Below are 15559 nucleotides of genomic sequence, written 5' to 3' on the forward strand. Positions count from 1 at the left end.
AGGGGCTGTGAAGGCTGGGTCAAGGTTTGCGGGAAGCCACCTGGCCCAGCTGTCACAGGTGGAGCAGGTTCATACAAGCCCCCCACACCCCCTGTAGCTTCCTGTTCATTAGATACTGACTCCTCCCTCCCAATATAATTAACTCCCAAGGCTGACAACCAACTGTCAGGACAGCCAGTGTCCTGCTACGCACAGTGCCCTTTGACCGGGTAGCCCCACTGGCTAATACAGAGCCGAAGGAAGAGTGCCATGTGTGGACGTGGGGATCAGCAATCTGGCCCCATTTCCCCAAGGCATGACTTCTATGAGGCCACCCAGCTGGTGAGTGACAAAGTTGAGACTTTAATGTATGTCCTCTGACTCCAAGCCTATGCCCTAACCCCTGAGCCCTTATACAGCTATTTTCTGTTCTCTACTCACTTATTCAGCAAAAAGGGACTCAGCACAGCAGGACAGACAGAGTTCAGACCACAGGTCTGGGATCTATCTGGGGGACCTTGGACAAGTTACTTAATTTACTCTTTGACCCTCTCATCTTGAGTTTCCTCATCCGAAAAATGGGAATGATTCAATTCGCCTTGCAGGTGGTTGGGGGGGGAGGGGGTTGGTGAGGTAGCTTATGTAGACTTTCCAGTTAGCACTCTTACTTATTTTATTATGGTAACTATTATCATGTCCTTCTCAATCCAGTTATGGGACCAACAGGAGGTCATCAGAGTTGAGGAGTTGGGAGTCACAAATCCCAATGAGCACAATATGCAGAGACTGAGGCAGAACCCTTCATGCTGGCCACGTCCTCAGCTATGTTTTGAGGAATGCAGCCCTGACCACTTTTGCACTCTTTAGTTTTTGTGTCTTGGGAAGGGAGGTCTTTGAGGAAGGTGACCCCAGATGCTAGCCTTGTCCTAGCTATCAGGGCCAGACACTGGTGGTGGGGGCCAGGGCTTCCCCAGAGGAGCTTTGCCAGTGTCTGCTGAACACATGAAAAGCAGAGCAAATCAAGGGGCTGCTGCCTGGCCATGCTGGGGAACTTTCCCTGGGATCTGTAAAGCCCGAGGCCCAGCCAGAGCTCCATATCTCCACCACAAAATCCTACAGGTACACAAGTGGCCTAAGGGTCCCCATGTCCTCCAGCCTGCTTGTGTCATACTTATTTTAACATCCAAAATAGTGGCCCCCATCCTCAGCCTGTAGACTGTGGGCAGTCTACCCCGCTCCTGGCATTTCAGAAGACTCACGAAGCAGATAGCTTACATTGCCTCTGGTTCTGAATTCTGCTGCTGGCTGAGATCTCACTTCCCGCTAGTTGTTTCACCTCCCCTTCTCCCTCCACACCCCACTGGGCACAGCACCTTCTCCTTCATCTTCCAGGGTCCCACCGCCAATCCCTTTATTAGGCTTTGGCCAGCTTTTTCATTGTTCCCAACAACTGTTCCTGAACATCACCTCTCTCCTTAGCCCCCTGCCCAACCCCTAACTCCCCGCCCTTTCAGACAACGCCACGCTCTACTTCAGGGAGAAAACTGGTTGTCAGATTTGGCCTGTCTCATTCACACTGGCCTTCCCTCCAGGCCTGCGGGTGGGGCTCCTTTGTCCAGGGCTTACCTGTCTCCTCTGAGAATTCTCTGCAGCACTTTTCCCTTCTCTCTCTGGCTCCTTCCCCCAGCCTATAGACACACTGGAGTCTCTTTTTCGGGTCCCCTCACCCAGAGCTTTTCCCAGGCAGCCATGCTTTCTCAAATCAAGGTCTGTGCTCCTCTCCTCTTCTCACTCACTCAAGTCACTAAAATCTGACTTTTGTACCTAATGACACCTCCACTGACCTCCTTCCTGCCAAACCAGTGAGCACTCATGACCTTCTCACCAGAGCCCTTGGTGCCTGATGCTAGGGGTTGCTCCTGAAAATGCTCCACTTCCTGGGTGGCCACAGTGCCACCCTCTCCTGCTTCTCTCTGCACCTCTTCAATCACTGTCACCCTGTCTTCTCAATGAGCTCCTCATCCTCAGACAGCTTCTCACACTGGAGTTGTCTACACAGGCCTCCCTCTTTGGCTCCTGTTTTTGATTTGACCAGATATGCTGCTGACTCTTAAATTTTTACTGAAGTCCTCTTTTCTGAGCCTAAGACTTACATTTCCATCTCCTGGCATGCTTTGTCCATCTGACCTTTCCTAAGACACCCTAAGTTCAGCACTGCCGAGGCTGAACCTTCTCCTGTGTGCCTCCTCCTGTATTTCCAGTTTGGGCTGGAGTCACTGTTGGTCACTTAGTCACATGGCCAGGAACGGTGTGTGCGTGTGTGTGTGTGTGTTTGTCCCTGGCAGGAATCCTCCCAGACTACGATTTCCCGCTTCTATTCTCACTCCCCCTTGCACTTGCCTTACACAGTCATCATGGCCCCCAGATTTTGCACACCCCCTCCCTGCCCACCTCTTCTGTCACAGACTGGTTTGGGCCCCCACACTTTCTTCTTCCTGCCTCTAGTCTTATCTTCTCTAATCCAACCCCAATATAGTTTCACGAGTGTTTGAAAAATGAAATGCGGACCATGTCATCTCCTTGCTTGAAACTGTCAGTGACATGGCATTCAAGGTTCTGCTGAACCTGGTCATTTAATCTGATCTTAGAAAGAAACAAAGTAGCCAAGACAATTCTGAAGAAGAATAGTGCAGGACTTGCCCTACCAAATTTCAGAACAAAACATAAAGCAGCAGCAATTTAAACAGCTGGGTGTCAGGGCATGGATAAAGACACAATTTAGAGAATCCAAAGCGAGAGCCCAGACGTGCCTCCCGAGGACGGTAGCATTAAAAGTCAGTGGGGAGAAAGGAGTTTTTCAGTATGTGGGGCTAGAACCACTGAGCTCCATGTGAAAAAGATGAAATTAGAGTCCTACCTCATGTTAAACAAGGGGATTAATGTCATGAATGTGAAAAACAAAAACGCAAAACTACTGGGAAAAAAATAGGAGACAATCTTTATGACCTTGGGGAAAGTGAAGAAAGAAAAAACATAAACCTGAAGGAAAAAATGATTAAATTTGATTACACTAAAATTAAACATTTCTGTACCAAAAAACCCAAGAAGACAGGAAAATAAATGTTTTTTGTTTTGTTTTTGTTTTTGGCAGCTTGCCAGTACAGGGATTGAACCCTCAACCTTGGTGTTATCAGCACCATGCTCTAACCAACTGAGCCAAGATAGAAGTTAAAAGGCAGGTCATAGTTGGCGGGGGGGGGGGGGGGGGGGGAGGTATCTGTCACCCATACAACCAAAAGGAGCATTCAGATATAGAGAACTTCAAATATCAGTAAAAAAGAGACAAACCACACAGAGAAAATAGGCAAAGGATATGAAAGGGAAATTCACAAAAGAGAAAATCCATATGACCAATAACTGTAAGGAAAGATGCTTAACCTCCCTGGTAATAATGGAAATACAAATTAGAGTAAAAATTAGATATCTTTTCACACTATCAGACTGCAAAAAAATAATTAGTCTGACAATATCTTGTGTTGGCTAGGATGCGGAGGAATGGGAACTCTAGTGTGGGATGTGCACGAGTGTAAAATGTTTGGAAAGCAGTTAGCAATGCTGAATAAAGGGGAAGATGCCACGCCTTTTTGACCCCATAATTCCAACTGTAGGCATCTACTCTAGACAGATACTCACATATATACACAAGGAGACACATATACAAGGATGCTCAATGCAGCATTGTGTGTAACAGCAAAAAAATAGAAATAACCAACATGCCCTTCAGTTTGAAAATAGAAAAGTGAGCTGCAGTTTATTCATTCAACAAATTCTACAAAGCAAAAAAAGGAAGAGAAAGAAAGAAAGAAAGAAGAAACATTGGTCTACACTATGGATAAATCATAAAGACACGTTAAGTGGAAAGAGCAAGTTGCAAAAGAATGTTTATAGTATGATGCCGTTTATGTCACATTAAAAACCCTCAAAACAATAGTATATATGTTTATATGTAAGTCTATATGTAGTAAAACACAAAAACCTGTACAAGAATGACATAAAACGCTGTCAGGACAGCAGATATCTGTAAGGAGAGGAGTGGAAGGAGGCAGGATAGTGGTGAGAGGGACTTTCCATCTGTAATGTTCTATTACTTAAAAAAACAAACATAGAAGCAAACATGGCAAAATGTTAACTGCCGTTAAATATGGATGGTGGGTGCAATGGGTACTCTGTGTTAACTACTTCATTATTTTAAATGAGAATACTTTTAAAATAGTGGACACCTACTCTGTGTCAGGTGCTGTGCCGGGGGCTATGCTGGAACCTTCCATTTGCCCCTCTAGATCTGTCCTCCACCCTAGTCCACCTTGTGCCATGGCCCAGGGGACTGTACTGTGGGGACTGGATCAGTGTGTTCCCTGGCCCTCTGGGTCCTTGTTGGGTTAGGTCGATGGGGAGCAGGCTGGGGCACTGATCCCTCTGGCTCTCTTCCTGGGGTGTGTGGGGGGTCACTCTTGAGAGGAGACAGTCTCCTCAAGCCCTGTCTGACCCAGGGTTTTGGTAACCGCTGCCTCTCTGCACTCCTGCAGGCCTGGGGGTGGTTACCATGCCCCACTATTTCTAACCCTGGGGTGCTGTGCTGTCCCTTGGGGTTCCCCTGTATGCCACCCACATCTTTGTAAGTAGCCTGTTCTGAAACTCTTAATCTCTCAATCATCCAGTTTGAGCGTGCCATCTGTTTCCTGCCTGGACCTTGTAGTGCCTTCACTTTGAACCCATATGACACCCCTATATTATTAGTATTATATACATGAGGTCTGTATTATTAGTCTTAGTTCACAAAGCGGATAGCAAAAGCCCAGTGGGGTAAGCATGAAGGACATTGAACTGGCTGGCAATGGAATGAGGTTCCAGCCTAGGCCTTGTGAATCTATGGAGTGGACATCTGGGACCACCTGCCAGCACCTTCTCCAGGAAGCACCTTCTCCTCCAACTGATGGAGTTACAGAAGAGTCCAATGCCAGTCCAATGCCAGTCCAATGGGGCCTTGCCCCTCCCAACCCTAGCCCCAGCTGACTGGGTGGACACCTTCCACAGGGTTTTTAGATTTGAGCTGAGAAAGCACTTGAGGGCAGTCCCTTTTTGGTGGATGAAAAAGAAAACCTAGACACTATTGAAGGCCATCTTTCCCTGCTTGTGAGAATGACGCTGGTCTGCGGTGACGGAAAAAGAAAGTGACTCACAGAGTGAGGCCAAAAAAGTGAAGGAAGTCCTGTTTCTGTTGTCTCTGAAGCCCAGTGCCTCCCTGCCCTTCCCTGGCCTGGCTTTTGAGCCCTCCTTGGATTCTGGCTTCCCTTTTGGACGAAGCCAGCCAGAGTCTGTCTCTGTTAATACAATTCAAAGAACCTTAACAAAGAGACCCCACCACACCACACCACCTCTTGGTGCAGCTGCCTAGGCAACTGACCCAGCCTGGTGGTAGAAGAGAGGGAAGGCTGTCTGAGGTCCCAGTACCTGCTTTCAGATGGCATCTCAAGAACAGGATATGACAGACCAACCCATAATAATGGAAAGAGAGAGGCATGAGCCCAAAGCAAATGTTCTTGGTCTGGACTTCACGAATCCAGAGGAGTTCTGTGGAAGGCCTCTGAAGAGTGTGGTGGAGGACTGAAGCTGTATCTAAGCTTTTCTATGTGTGCCTTTTCCTGGTGAGGGGTTCCACGCTGTCACTGGCTTCTTTGAAGCACTAATTCTAAACCAGGGAATGTAACAGAACCATCTGGAGAGATGCTAAAAACAGTTTCTTGGGCTAATTCCTGGAGATTCTGATTTTATTGGCTACAGGGGGTCTGGGCATCGTAGTCTGCAAAAGCTTTCCAGATGACCTTGAAGTGCTCCTCTTGGGAAGAATCTCTGTTCAAAATGCTGGCACACAAGCAGGCTCTGTCCTGGAGGAAATGTCCCGTGCAGTTGCTTCAGAGAGGAAGAGGGAGAATGAAAACCATCCTGTTTTGTTTTGGTTTTGCACAAACTGCTAGAGAAATGAACCGTGTAGAGGGTGGACCTCCCCTTGTTTATCAGCAGCCGTGTGTCAGGGATTACAATCTCCCCGCCTGAGTCACTCTGGCTCCCACCCTGGTTCAGAAAAGTTTTCTGAAGATCAAATTGCATCCTCTCGTGCGGTTTGAAGTAGAACCCAAGACTACCTGGTAGTGCAGTACTAATAACAATGATGCTAATTATGATTCAATGTTATGCACCTGGCACTGTGCTTTATGACTGTGCCACAATACTTGAGGTGGGAACACTTAGTAAACCCATTTTACAGATAAGAAAGCAGGGCTTATAGATCTACTACATGCTGGAGGGAGAACTTGAACCCAGGTATGCAGCACTCAACGGTGGTGGTGGGGGGGGAACTCTAGCTGTTCGAAGGTCAGGCACTGGTTGGAACATGAGGAAGGAGGAACACAGTGACCACACTCGAGGTGATCTGGTAAGCAGGAAGCACTCTCTCCAGGACATCTGTAAAGGGTAAGACCCAATTGCTACTCTTGAGGAAGGGAAGGTGTAGGGGACTAACATCTATTGTGCACCAACTGTGCAAGTCTTGTATGAACACTTCAATGTCTTATTTCATTGGCTCCTATGCAGTTGGTACTGCATTATCATCACTATTTCAAAGGGAGGCTCAGAGGCATAGCACGGTCACACGGCTACAGGGGTGCTGCCTTTGTCCCCTTACCTTACTGGGCCATGCAGTGAGAGCTTGGATACTCCGAGGCTCTGCTGGCCACTTCCTTGGGTCCCTTCAGCCCTGCTTGACTCCTTTTACCATCTGTCTCCATGTGCTTCCTGCCTCCTGGCTCTGATCCCCACTTTGTCTCTCCCAAAGCCTCTGAACTTGCCCTTGGTCTCTTCCATTTAACTCTTGATTCTCCCCCCAGGACTAGCTGGATCCACCCTCCTCTTCTTCCTGTTTTGGATGGCCTTGAGAGGCATGCCTGGCTTCAGATGCCCCTTGACCCAGCTGGGGGAAGGGTGAGAGCCCAGCAGAAGAGCCCACGGTCTCCCTGGGCCCACTTTCAAAGCTGCTGCTGCTCTCCCTGCCCTGGGTCTCAGCCACTCCCCTCCCCTGCATTGTTGACCAACAGCCTGGGTCTGACGCGGAAGCAGAGGAATTTCCACTCAGCTGGGATCCAGGGCTGGGGGGCCTCTCTGCCAGTAAGTGACACCCTCTGCTACCAAAAGGTCTCATGTTCCTGCCCCGCCATGCCTGGGGTGGCCACCACGTGACAGAGCCAGGGACACATGTCTTCTGGAACCATTGCTGAGCTGGGCGGCTGGCAAGTTTGTTTCTCCATGTCCTTGGGGGAGGGGCAGGGGTGTGGGTGGTGACAACAGTCTGGAGCTCTGTGCTTGCTTAGTAGAGTGTAGTCCCTGCTGCCTGGCCCGATATGGCACGGACAGCTGGAAAAACTGACCATGTGGCTTGACTATCTCAGAGCATTGCTCTATTTTTCCTCAGCATAATTTTTCCATGAATAATCTTTAAAGCTCTTTAAGTGGCCATTTCTTGCAGTTTTATTGGAACATATGAGAACTGACAGTCTCTGTGGGGAACGAGATATCTTGCTGAAAAAAAAATCTGGTTTTCATTACATTTCTCTTAAGAAACCAACAAGCTGCCCAACAGACCACTCATTGATTAGAAGAGAAAAGAGCATGAGGCCTTCTAATAACAGCTTAGGAGTGGACAGGATGGAGTCTGATGAGCAGAGATGGCAAAGGACTCAGGATCCAGGGGCAGACAGGCCTGGGCTCCCACCTGTGTCTGCCACTTGCAGGCTGAGTGAACTCGGGCAAGTCACCTCAGACCTCTGAACCTGAATTCTACATCAGCAAAACAGGAACAGTGACCCTGATCTTGCAGCCTCCCTGAGAAGCATAAACCATACAAGGTCCCTCACTCTTTCATATAACAAACATTTACTGAGCCCCAACCTTGGGCCTGCCCCTGGGCCAGGCGCTGAAGATACAACATTGGATTACAAAGATTATGTTCTGCCTTCATGGAGTTTACAGTCACGTGGGGGAGACAGATGAGGAAACAGGCCACCACACCCAGGAGAGACACATGCTTTGGCAGGAGAATAATAGTGGTAATAAAAATTGCAATAGGACCAACTGCACCACGAGTATAACTACAACAATGATGGTGATAATGAAAATGGCTAACATTTATCGAGCATTTACAAGGTGCCAGAAACCGTCATCAATGCTTTGTACACATGATCTTATTTAAGCCTTACAATAACACTGCCATGCAGGTGCTGCTGTTATCTCCATTTTACGGTGTGGAACCTGAGGTTGGAGGGGTTCACGAACTTATGCATGTGAGCAGCTGGCGAGCAGGAGGGTGCTGAGCACAGTGCATTTGAGAACACGAGGAGGATCAGAGAGGACTTTTGGAAGGCCCGACACGCAGGCCAGCACAAGAGTTCCAACAGAAGCAGTGATGGATGCAGGAGGAACAGCATGTGCAGAGACGCAGAGGTGACAGGAAGCAGGGCCTTTGGGGGAGCCTGGAGTTTGAGGGGAATGTGTGTAGATTTTTAGGAAGGGGCAGTGATATGCTCAGATTTGCACCCTAGAAAGTTCTTCTGGCTGAAGAGCAACTGGATGTGGCCAAGACTTGAGGCCACAGGCTGGGATGGAGAGATGTAGATGAGGGGTGGGCGAGGCAGGGGGTGTGGAGGGATGGGTAACCCTCAGGGGAGTGGTGCCTGTACTCGGAGAGCAGGTTTGGGGGAATGATGAGAAGTTCAGTGTAAATTGATGTCTGGAGGCCACTGGATGGGAAGCCTCGTTCCCATGGTTTTTGGCAGCATCTGAGCAGCCAGCTCTGAGAAGGCACTGCCCTATGTAAGCAGTCTGGCAGCCTGCTGCTGCTCATGGGGATGCTTCCCATGTGCCGCACATTGGAAATGAATGGGAGGCAGCTGTGGCAGAGGAAAACTACTGAACTCGGAGTCACAGACTTGGGTTCCAGTCTAGCCTCTGTCCTGGGCTGAGCTGGGAGCTCATGGTCCAGTCTCTGTATCCTTCTGAGCCTGTGCTTCCTCATTGCAGGTGGCGGAATGACACCTGCACAACCTGGAGCTCTGACAGCGCTACCCTAAGCCTCTGGTGTGCCCGGCAGACTTACGCCCAATCTGAAGGGGCTCAGTGTCCTGGGTTTCCTTCCTACGCATGCTGAGAGCCTGTCCCCAGGCAAGGGACTCAGGTCCTTACTGGGTCTGCAGAGGCCCGCAGCTCTCCACGACTCTGGGGCCTTCTGCACAGAGAGTCTGTGTTGAAAGGCTTCCCTGGCAGGCTTCACGGTTGAGCCTGGGAGCTGGTCCACTTTCACATTCACACACATTATTTGTTTCTCATACATGCAGCTCTCATGGGTCCTCACTGTGAGCCAAGATCTACCTCACACTTCACTCAGAAGGCCCCGTTTCATTTCTTTCTGAATAACGGCATCCAATCACCCTTCAACTGTGGTGAGGTTGTGATGCTTTCTCCTTGCCCAGAAGACCCAGATTCCCAGGCCACAGAGGGCGGCAGATTGGATGGAAGTGGGTTGAGTCTTGGCTCCTCTGCTTGACCTTGACGTGACAGGCTACTAAGATGGGAGATGTCAAGAATAAAGTGGATGTTAAATTCCAGAGTGAATGGGCGGAAACTGGCTCCCTAGCCCTTGAGCTCCTCTTTGAGGGGGCCCTCACTCATGCTGAGAAGATGAAAGGGCTGAGGGAGTTGGTTTCCAGGGTATGTGGGGAGAGGAGAGTGCCTACCTCTTGCCCCTGGGCTGCTCTGTTTTTCTATTCAAGCATAGTGGGGTAGTGGGTCTCCACAGTCCACTTGGGGAACTCAAAATATGTCTCCAGCAGTTGGGAGACCCAGGGGACTCCTAGTGCCATACTCAGGCCTGAGGAGACCAACATGGTCACAGGCAGAGGACAGTGGTAGTCACGTGTGGGTTAGCTGCACTCACAGATCTGTCAGGACAAGGACGAGTGTGGCCTCCCACAGACCAAGGTGGCCCCCTGTGAGAGAACTGGCATGGAGTTGAGGGCTTGAGGGGACTCCACCATCAAGAAGCTGGCAGTGGGCACCCAGACCCTGAGGGGCCATGGAAGGGTTTACATTGGTCCCAAGAATGGATGTGCATCTGCCTGGGTCAAGGAACTTGTGGAATCTCTGAAAACACATGAGAAAGTGCCTAGGAGAGGAAGCATTAGTGTCACTGACTGCCACTGGAAGGTTCTGTCCCCAAGATGGCAGCACCCACTAAGACTGTGTCCTCTTCCCCAGCCCCCCTCTCCAGCCCAGTTTGGATAAGCAATACAAAGGACATGGAGAAATGCTTGGGGGTGGAAGTGGGGTGAGGGGCCAAACACCCCAGCTCTCTTGCCACAAGCAGTCAGGCCTGAAGCACCCCATCTAAGGTGAGACAAGGAGATTTAATGCCAGATCAGGTTTGGAGTTCTGATTCTTTCATGGAACTAGCCTTCTGAGGACCCAGTGGAGACAGTATGTGACTCACAAGTGTCTGTAGGAAAGTCAGAAACATGCCAAGGTTGTCATGTCTGCCAGGGGCAGAGCGCTTACTTGCACTGCATAGATGCATGGGGCAATGGGGACAGACCCAGAGTGCTCTGGGGCCCTCACTTGCATCCTGCTCGTTCCACATGCTGGATATAGGTAACATATCTGTGCAGAGCCCTGGGCTCAGAAATTGGCTCTGCCACTTCCTCAAGGCGTGAAGTTGGGTGAGCACCCCAGCATCTCCACCTATAGAATGGAGATGGATGGTATCAGCCCACCTCACATGGTAGGTGTTGGGGTCGCTGAGCAAGCACTTGGGAAGTCCTTGGAATGGGAGTTTGGTGAGTTTGCGCTCAGTGCAGGTCAGCTGCTATCCCGAGGACATAATGATGATGGTGATGCAGCTCTGTGCACCTCTGTTCCCTTCCGGTGAAACAGCTGGGGTGAGGGCTTTAAAACATGTCCACAAAGTCTTTGGCATGGCTCCCATTGAATGGAGGGTCTACGTCCCCTCTCCATGGACCTGGGCAGGCCTTTGTGATTGCCCTGACCAGCAGAGCGTGGCAGAAGTGAGGCTGCATGACTTCTGAGGCTCGCTCATAAAGTCGCTGTGATGCAGCTTCCCTCTTACTCTCCTGGGACATTCACTCTGGGGGAAAACCAGCAGCCATGTGGGAGTCTGATGACCCTGAGGCTGTCAAATGCTAAAAAGAGGCCACAGCTCTGTATTCTGTCCACTACAGCCACAGCCCCAGCCCCAGCCCCCGGCCGCAGCAAGCACCAGACACATGAATGAGAACACTTCCAGGGGATTCTAGCCACAGCCCCATCCAACTTCCTGACCCACAGCATCTATGCATGTAATGAAAGGGTTGTTTCCTGCCACTAGGTTCTGGGGTGGCTGGTGATGCAGCAGGAGTACCTGGCATGGCAGGTGAGTACCCGAGCTGAGCTGAGGTGAGGGTCCCCTGGATCCCTGGCCAGGGCTCTATTGGCTCCCTCACACTGCCCACCCTCTGCACAGCATCAGAGCCTGCCTGAGAGGCAGTCAGTATGTGAAGCATTCCCAGGTCCATTTCACCAAGGAGAAAACTGAGGCTCAGAGGGGTTAAACCCATTCTGCCAAGGTCCCACAGCTAAGAAGTGCTGGAGTCGGGCTCTGAACCTAGGTCTGCCTCACCCTAGAGGCGGGCTTTTATCACTAGGCAGTAAAATAAGGAGAAAAACACACACAAGGAGACACACAGGTGTGCTGGAAAACAGTCCTGAAGGTGCAAGTGCAGAAATGGAGGCCAGACCGACATTTTCCTGGACTCGCGTTGCTGCTTAGGACTCTTCAGAGAAAACCTGTCAGCTGGTGAAGCCACATGACGGTGGGGCTCATGAAATCTGGAAATGTCTTCACCAGTTCCAAAGCACACACAAACATTACTTGCCCTCTCTGGGGGTCAACGTTCTTTATGATTTTTTCTCTCCAGGAAAATATTAGTTCATTTATATAAACTAAACATTACATGTGGGGGAAAACTGAAAACGTGGCATTCCTGGCCTTTTTTTCTCCACAGACCCAGAAACTGAGAAGGCTTCTCCATTTCCTTTCTCACAGTCTGTCAATCTGTTGGTGTGGAACTGCCCACATAGCTATTCTCTAGGGGTGAAAGTCGGGGGGGGGGGGAGCTCTCTGTGGGGCGCAGGGACCATCCCAGAGGCAAAAGGCACAGTCTCGGTTCGGAGACCATTTCTGACATGAATCAAGGCCTCAGAGAGACCCGAGACACGCTGCTATCAATGCCAGGGTCAAGGTCTCCCAGTCCCCGAGGCAGGTGAGCCGGTTAGAGAAGTGTGCACAGCCCTGATGAAGGGTCAGAGACCATCCGGCCATCTTGGTCTTCCAACACGGACCTTTGGGCTCCTTGGCATGCCATTCCTGGCCCCCCTCATGGCTTTTGCTGCCTATCTTCCCCACTAAAAGGATGAGCTCCAGGAGGGCAGGGTCTTGCCTTGTTCTCACCGGGCCACCTGCTCATAGCAAGTGCTTGGCCTGTAGCTGGCCCTGGGCATGTAAGTCTTGAGTGAAAGAAAGAACAAACACATCTTGGGCCCTTTTCTTGGTAGGTGTGGGGCTATCTGACTGCTAGAAAGAGAGCCCTGAGCTGGAGCCTAACCCCCCTCTGAGGAGCTGAGGGAGGCTGCGTTCCTCCCATTCCTGGGACTGCAAGAGGCACATTCCTGTCCCTGAGCCTAGTCAGACTCCTGCCACGCGGCTCAGTCTAACAGCCAGACCCAGGAAGGCCTCCCTGGAGCTGCCCCTCTAGTCCCACTCTCCATGGGACCCCCTGGCCACCCCACAGCTGCAGCAGTACCCGCCTTTCTGTCATCTGAGGCTAAGTGGGAAGCCAGCACCGCTGAGTGCGTCTGAAGCCTTCCAGACACTCCCCGACCCTCTGGTGATCAATGAAAACGTTCACATCCTGCTTCCAGAGCTGGAGCCAGGGATTTGGAAAATTGGTGGAAAATGCTGGGGCTTTCTCCACTGTGTGAAACTGCTGGCATCAGCACTTCTCCAGAAGCTGTGCGGAGTCAGCAGTCAGCTTGCTCTGGAGCTGTCGCTGAGGACCAGGTGCCCACAAGGCCCGGCGAAAGATCAGAGGCTGGGGCTGAAGGGATGAGGGCAGGGGGCCACAAGCACTTACCCAGTGCCCCCACACTCTGGGCTCTAGGAATTCCAGACCGGGTCCTTACCTCAGGGGGCTTTCAGGCTGGTGGGGAAGACAGACACGAGGCAAGCACACCACTCTCTCCCATAGCTGGAAGTGCCCGGGAGGAGATACACAGAAAGCTAGCTGCAGAAGGGCGTAGCACAGGGGTCATCAAGCTTCTGTGAAGGTCTGGATTGTAAATATTTTAGGCTTAGTAGGCCACAGGATCTTTGTCCCAACCTCTCAATTCTGCCATTGTAGCATGAAAGCAGCCACAGACGTTATGTTGATGGTGGGTGTGGCTGTGTTCCAATACAAACACAGGGTGGGCCAGATTTGGCCCCAAGTTTATCAGCCCCTGGTGTAATGAGGCCCGAACTGGTCTCGTGGTGTGGGTGGGGGTGAGGGTGGGGCAAAAGGCTTCCCTGAGGCAGCGACATTTAGCTAAAGCCTGAAGGCTGATTCAGTGACAGAGGCAGAATCATGATATTGACAACATCATCATGATAAAGTAACACTTGATGAATGTGTTCTGCATCAGGCACTGTGCTAAGTGTTTTACACACGCCATCTCAATAAATTCCCATAACAACCCTGTGAGGGAGGTAGATATTATGCCCCCTTTATAGATGGAAACATGGAGGCTTGGCAGGTATGCAGGGTGTTGTTTGCCCACTCAGATGCACTTTGCCCTGCTTGGTGCCCCTGCCAGGGTGCTGACCACTGAGATTCATCTCTTGAATCCTCACCCCCAGCTTCCTGTTGTGTTTGGCCAGTGGGAGACTCTGGCAGCAGACTAGGGGGCTGGAAGAGAGAGAGGTCAGGGGATTTCTTCCCCACTCCTTCCCTACGTCACCCTCCATGGCCGCAGCTCCTGGCAAGCTGCATGTCCTCCATGACTCAGCAATCACTGGGGTCAGTAACACTGTTCCTTCCCTGTGACCTCAGCTCTGCCCATGACCTCACGTGCCTGGCCATGTTTTACTGGTTCTGTAAATTCTGGTGATGTGAACCATCTGGGGCCAATTCTGTCTCCTGTCAGAACTCTGACGGTGAATGGAGGGGAAAGAGAGTCTGGCTGCATCTTGAGGAGGCTGGGCCAGGGGCTGGCTCCTGGCTTCTGGCTCTGGCTTCCATTTTAGGCAGGGGTCAAAAGAGGCTGGTAAGTGCAGCTCCTCCTTTCCTTCCCTAGGGCTCAATGAGTGACCCAGTTCTTGAGGCCCCTGATTAACAATTTTAGTTTTCTGAGAGTGAGTGGCTCCTGGTCTACAACATTCTGGTCTTCTGCGTAAGCCTCGCAGAGGAAGCTAGTGTTGCTCACTGCAGACCCGGGCTGGGGGCTGAGGCAGGGCCCTGGTCTCTTCTTAGAGAGGAGGTGGTGGGGCAGCTGGTGGTGAAGGGAGGGCACCATTTGGGTCTCACTGATGCCCAGAGGGGAAGAGGAAGTCTCTGCTGCCATCTGCCCTGAGACTGAGCAGCCTGCAGGCTTGTGGAATGGGGTGGCAGACAAGGGGCCTGGGCTGGAGGTAGGGGTGCAGGCACTGGGGAGGAAGGGACTCTATGAAACTCAGGCATGAGGCTGCAGCAACAGGACCCCTTTGAGCTCTAGGCTACTGTGCACCATAGGCCCACCTGGAGCCTCAGCCTGGTTCTTCACCCATCCCTCCCTCCAAGAACCCTATGAGAGTTGAGCATCTACAGACAGGCATTATGCCACGTGCTGGAGATTCAGCAAGGCCCATGTCATGCCCAGTGATCAAAGAATAATTACGAATTGTGGTGAGTGCCATAAAAAAACAGCTGAGATAAAAGTCTTCCTGAGTTTAAAAGGATGAGCATGAGCTGACTGAAAATACAAGGGGAAGAATGTCCAAGGCACAAGCACAGGGTCTGGGATGGGAAACGTTACAGAGGCCTTGCTACTCTCAGGCAGAGATGAGGCTAGAGTTTTGTCTGTGGCTGGAGAGAACCACTAGAGAGACAGGCAGAGCTGGCCCTGCATGCCAAGGCTAACACCCTCCCTCCATGCATTCCCATCTGTCCCTGCTCAATGGCTCCAGCATGCAGGGAGGGAGCACTGAGCCTGGGCCAGCTGAGGTGGAAGTAATGGAATCAGCAGCAGGAGAAGCACTGGGAAGTGAATCCTCCAGTATGGTCTGAAGGGTAGAAAGTATGGTTGTGGGAACTTCTTGGCATCCAGAGAAGGCAGTAGACCTGGCTCATCATGTTAAGGCGTATTAACCAGATGTAGGGAAAGTGAAGGAAAATGGTCAGGGCCCCTCAGA

General features: G+C 51.0%; 1 protein-coding gene across 6 annotated transcripts in view; it reads right to left on the reverse strand.

The window, feature by feature from the left end:
• Window positions 1-15559, reverse strand: part of RALGPS1 (Ral GEF with PH domain and SH3 binding motif 1) — a 313809-nt gene that overhangs the window by 24576 nt on the left and 273674 nt on the right. The window lies entirely within an intron of this gene.

This window comes from Cynocephalus volans, chromosome 17, assembly GCF_027409185.1.
Source record: "Cynocephalus volans isolate mCynVol1 chromosome 17, mCynVol1.pri, whole genome shotgun sequence".
NCBI classification, from domain to species: domain Eukaryota; kingdom Metazoa; phylum Chordata; class Mammalia; order Dermoptera; family Cynocephalidae; genus Cynocephalus; species Cynocephalus volans.